This window comes from Lycium barbarum, chromosome 11 (assembly GCF_019175385.1).
Source record: "Lycium barbarum isolate Lr01 chromosome 11, ASM1917538v2, whole genome shotgun sequence".
NCBI classification, from domain to species: Eukaryota; Viridiplantae; Streptophyta; class Magnoliopsida; order Solanales; family Solanaceae; genus Lycium; species Lycium barbarum.
This window is the reverse complement of record NC_083347.1, coordinates 1221172-1227268: the sequence shown is the minus strand read 5'-3', so window position 1 is coordinate 1227268 and position 6097 is coordinate 1221172. Positions and strand designations below refer to the sequence as shown.

General features: G+C 36.8%; 1 pseudogene; it reads left to right on the top strand.

Annotated features, from left to right (window-relative positions):
- Nucleotides 1-889: 889 nt before the first annotated feature.
- LOC132617430 (enhancer of mRNA-decapping protein 4-like) lies at nt 890-5831 on the top strand (annotated as a pseudogene).
- Nucleotides 5832-6097: the final 266 nt, after the last annotated feature.

The following is a 6097-nucleotide window of genomic DNA, read 5'->3' as shown; positions in this document are numbered from 1 at the left end:
TCTCAAGCAAGCATCTAGGCAGTGGAATATAAAGCTTACCAATGCATTGTTAAGATCAGGTTTCCAGCAGAGTAAACATGATTATTCTTTGTTCACTAAAAGGGATGGACAAAGTCTGGTGATGATCCTTATATATGTAGATGATTTGTTAATTACTGGAAATGATTAGAATCTTATCAAAGCTTCTCAGTCAACATTACAACAAAATTTCAAAATTAAAGACCTAGGTGAACTGAGGTACTTCTTGGGGATAGAGTTCCTCAGATCAAGCAAGGGCATTCTCATGACACAGAGAAAGTACACACTAGAGCTGGTCTCAGAGTGGGGACTAGCAGGGGTAAAGCCTGCTATAACACCTTTAGAGCAACATATGAAATTTACTACTGCTGAGTATGACAAACATCTTAAAGAGCAGGATAGCAATGATCCACTACTGGTAGATAAGATTAAGAAGAGTATTGATGATCCATTACTGATAGACAGAGGTGCCTATCAAAAATTAGTGGGAAAGTTGCTTTATTTGGCTATGACAAGGCTAGATATCTCATATGCAGTACAAACTTTAAGTCAGTTTATGCATGCTTCAAAACAGTCTCATTTAGATGCTGCACTTAATGTAGTAAGATATCTGAAGGGAAAACCAGGTCTGGGAGTTTTGTTGAGTAGTAATAAGGACAATACACTCACAGCATTTTGTGACTCAGACTGGGCATCATGTGCAGTAACAAGAGAGTCAGTCACAGGCTATTGTATGAAGTTAAGGAAGTCATTGATATCATGGAAATCAAAGAAGCAAGAAACAATTTCAAGAAGTACTGCTGAAGCTGAATACATGAGCATGGCATCAGCAGTAGCAGAAATAATATAGCTTGTGGGGCTGTTGAAAGAAATGGACTTTAGTGTGAAATTGCCAGTTGATCTATTCTGTGACAATAAAGCTGCATTGCAAATAGCTGCAAACCCAATCTTCCATGAGAGAACTAAGCACATAGAGATAGACTGTCATTTTGTGAGAGAAAAAATTCAAAAGGGGATCATCAAGGCAATGCACACATATGGAAATGAATAGGAAGCTGACATACTCACTAAAAGCTTTGGGAGGACAACAGCATAGCTATCTTCTGAGCAAGTTGAGGCTGTTAAATGTTTTTCAACCCTCAACTTGAGGGGGAGTATTGAGAATAATGAGCTGGAAATGCCAGCTGGAAACAGATGGCACCATCTTGTAACTAACTTAGTGATGAGTTGTAGTTGGTTAGATTAGTTACTAGATATTTTGTGATTAGTAGTGATTAGGTCGGTAAGTGTGTTATATATATTAGGACCACTGTACGGATTCTTTTTTGTATCAATGAAATATCTTAAATTCCCCAACTTCTAGTACTCTCCTTAGCTCATCTTCTCTAATTGTTTTTCATCTGAATTTCCATTCCAGCTTTGAACAGTGTCTATAAATCATTTTATAAGGGTAAAATGTAATGTTTGAAATTAATTTTTTACTAAATATGGAAAGATGTCCTTTTTGTAACTGACTAAAATGAAAAGAGTAACACATAAATTAGGTTGAAGGACGTATTTGTTATTACAGACGGTTGATGGTCAAAAATATTTATTGGCATTTCAGCAGATCTTCGGCTTTTGAAAATTGTGTGAGAACTTCATCCGTCGGAAATCCGAATAATTTTAAAGAAAATTTTACACGATATAACCTATATAAACACCACCTAACACATTTGAACTTTTTAATTTTATTCGGTATCACAATTACTTCTTATGTTCATTTTTAAGTTCTTAAATATTCCCTTGAAAGATCTTTATTTTTATCCACTTTTGTTGTTGATAGCTGATGCTAATATATGTTTTGCAAGCTGGGCTTTCTTTCCAGCTATGCAGTTTTGATTAACATTGTACATATTTCCTTTTGGTAAATAAAAATTCTTTAATTACCAAAAAGAAGTTTCTCAAATATCATACTCCAGCGGTCAAAACCATCCTATCAAGAATCTTTGTTATTTACCCGATCATAAATCTTTTTCTTTCCGCGGATTACCCTTCATTTGGGGTGGTCTTTAATTTTTGCCCTTCACATTGGTGGTCTTTAATTTTTATCCTTCGCCTAATACTCCGAGATTGTGGGTTTGAACTCCAGCTCAGTATAAAAAATAAAAAAAATCGCAAGGAAGAATTTTACAAATCAGCTGCAATTTCAGAGTCATTCCAGGTTAATATTTTGAAACGTTTGGTTGTCTGGATTTGCTTGTGTCGTGACTGAATGTTTTGGTACAGAAAGGAGTTGGTGACAAGGCAGTGAACCAACTAGAGAAAGCAGTAAACTCCAAACTTGAAGCTACTGTAGCTAGACAAATTCAAGCACAATTCCAAACTTCTGGCAGGCAAGCTCTTCAGGTAAGCTGAAAGCTTTCTATTGAGCCAATGCCACTATTGTGGGTAAAAAAACATTTTCCTCATGTTCTGTTTAAAAGAACGTTTTCCTCGTGTTGTCATGTCCATTGTTTTTTCTTAATATTATGGTTTATAATGCTGGATTGCTAGTTAATCTTTTCATAGTCTATCTTTTCAAATAAGTGTTGAATGTTTCTTATGTGATGGCACTGAAACTGTGCATGCAGGAAACACTGAAATCTACTTTGGAAGCTTCAGTAATCCCTGCCTTCGAGATGTCATGCAAGGCAATGTTTGAGCAAGTAGATTTAACATTTCAGAAAGGCATTGCTGACCACTCTGCTGCTGCACAACAGCAATTTGAGTCCATGCATTCGCCGTTGGCAGGGGCGGATGTAGTCAAGGCCCAGGGTGTTCATCCGAACACCCTCGGCAAAAAATTACAGTGTATATTTAAGGTCAATTTTCCGTGTTCATGTAGATATATTGACTTTTGAACACCCTGAACAAATGCAAAAATAGGTTCATTTGTTTTTCCGAATACCCTGATTGAAAATCCTGAATCCGCCACTGGCCGTTGGCACTTGCTCTAAGAGTATGGACTTTTTTATATATTGATTTTATCCTTTTGTTTTCTTGCTAATCTTTTTTGTTTTTTGAAACTGGTAAATTTAAAAGTGAGTTTTCTTGCTAATCTTTTGTTAGAGTGTTCTTTTTCTGCTTTTACTTTATTTGAACTACATCAAGTAATTATGCCTTCAAAATTCAAAGTTGGTTGACTTAGGGTATAGTCCTTTCACTTTCTGTGTTGACTTATTCTTCTTTGGATATATATCATACCATCTTTAGAATTTGTTTGGTATTCAAAGAAGTTAAAAAAAACCCATCAAAAAGCGCGGGGTGCACTTTTTTTAGTTTTCTAAATCCTGTAGTGCTCTATAGTGAGTTTTCTTAACCCAGGTTTTCGTGCTTTTGCCCACTGTTATTTGTGATTAACCACATATTGAATGGCGACTCGCTGATCTCTAAATATATACACTCTGCTCTCCAAAAAGATTGCCTTTCTTTCCACTTTGCTCAGTCCAAAGTGGTTAAGGAAAGTTTCAATACAATTAATATATCACAGAAAGATGAGCTTTGCCCACTTTATACTATCCTCATTTATCAATACCTCTTGTCACTGTTATATTCTCCAAAAATAAGCATTCAATATAATACACTGCTCGTTTCACTATCCTCATTTCTCTAGACAACTTTTTCATTATTGTATCTCCGAAAAACACATTATCAAATATAATTCACCTCATGTTTCGAAAATAAGACAAATCACTTGTTCCCCTCATCTTAATAGTTGTGCAGAATATTCTTAAAATGGGAAGGAGGGAGTGGTTATATTTTTGTTTATGCGTACTGCTATTTTTCTTTCTTTCTAACATATAGTTCTGTCTTTGTTTATGTGGAAGCTATCTTTCTTCCTTCTTTCCTCCCTCCCTGCATCCTAACCTGGTGAATGTGTTGATGCAAAGACCCTGAGATGGTTATGGATGAATTTGGGAAGTGACTGGGATCACATCTTCCTTAGAATTACTCACTCACTAGACTCAATTTTCAGGATGCCATCAATTCCGCATCGGCAATGACCCAGACATTGAGCGGAGAGCTTGCTGATAGTCAGAGAAAGTTGCTTGCTCTTGCAGTATCTGGAGCAAATTCCCAATCAGCAAATCCACTGGTTAGCCACATGAATAATGGATCATTGCTGCATGACAAGGTTCTTCCTATACCTTAGTGGAGCAAAGACTTAGCTGTGTATATTTTGTTATTAAGAATTCGCTTCTTAATACTTTGCTATCAGTCTCTTTTTTGTCTACTTTGCTATCAGTCTCTTTTTTGTCTTGCTTAGTATATACTGACTGATATTTTTATGTCTGCCATAGATTGAGACACCTCCAGATCCGACAAAAGAGTTATCCAGACTGTTAGAGGAGAACAAGTATGAGGAAGCATTCACTGCAGCGTTACAAAGGAGTGATGTGTCAATTGTCTCATGGTTATGCTCTCAGGTATGCTGTTTACATTGGCATTTACTTGCTGATAGGATTATCAGGTAGAGACGTGTTGTTGAAGAATATTGTCTTGATGGGAATAAAAGAGGAGAGCAATAGGGTCCAGGAAATGAGGAACAGTTAGGGAAGAGAGAAGGAAGTAAGGGGGAATTGGGAATTTTAATGGTGTTGGGGGTCGTTTGGTTGCTGGTTAGAGAGGAGTTCTTCATGTGTTAAAACTAGCATATAACCTTATACATTGTTTGGTTACAAAAATTGGGGGTGGGGTAATCTCCACATAGAATCTAGTTTAAGTTTTACAATGTTTGGTTGGGCATTGCTAATACAATGTTTGATTCACGTTTTTCTTTTCCGCATAACTAATACATGCATGAGTTATGAGGGGATCTATATATTATTTATGCAAGGTAGAAAATGGAATAACTAATACCTGCACCTAATAAGTAAGTCTAACCAACAACGAAACCACCCCTTAGTGTTATTGTACAAAAACAAAAGAACCTAGTTCTGCCATTACTTTAGAGGATATTGTTACCTTGTCTAGTTAACACTTGTTACCTTGAACTTGTCTGTTCTTTGACATCCAATAAAATTGGGACAATACAGAGAAGAAAGTTCTTTACCTGGGAATATAAAAGCTTTTTAGATTTCTTCTGTTGTAAAGTATTTGTATGTGCTTGCCTTCAGTTCATGAGATATGTACACACATAAAGAATAGCTGTTTGGGGGTTGGGAGGAACAGGATGATGTTCTTCCTGGTTTTGGTTGCGCTAAAAAAGTGACGACGTGGCATTCTGTGGTTGGATCTTGATCGTTTCCTGGTGTCTTGTACCAGGTTGATTTGCCTGGGATGTTGTCCTCGAATCCTCTCCCTTTGAGTCAAGGAGTGCTCCTTTCACTTCTTCAGCAGTTGGCGTGTGATATTAGCGCAGAGACTGTCCAAAAACTATCCTGGATGAGGGATGTGCTATCTGCCATAAATCAACTGACCCAATGATTGCTATGCATGTCCGGCCCATCTTCGAGCAAGTATATAATATATTACACCATCGCAGAAGCATTGCCAACACGCCACCTACTGAACTTTCAAGCATTCGGCTGATTTTGCATGTTATCAATTCGATGCTGATGACCGGTAAATGATGATAATCAAGAATAATGATCATGTTTGGTGAATATAGGATAAGCCTATGCAAATCCTAGGGATTTCCATGGAAAGGCTAGTGGAGAATTGAAGTGTACAGTGTACACCACCCTCCTATTATCTCTTTTTTTGTTCTACTTTTTCTAGGTAAAATCTGTAATCATTTTGGCTGAATTTTCAAGTTGTAGAAAAAAAAAAGGAAGAGAATTTCCAAGTTGTAGAGTTGGTTCTTTTGGGTGAGTATGATACAAAATTTGTTGCTCGTACATTGTTATACTGCAATTTCAAGTGGCAACTCAAACTGTCATTCTTGTGATATCAATGTGTGCTAGAAAAGCTCATTTTTTAAGTCTGGTTCATTATGGTGGACTAACATTTTGAAGACGGGTCCCTTTTCCCTCTGAGTTGGGACAAAATTGGACAAAATGTGTTGCTAACACAGGAAATTGTGTCTGATATAAGGCTGAGGACTAAAACTGCAAAT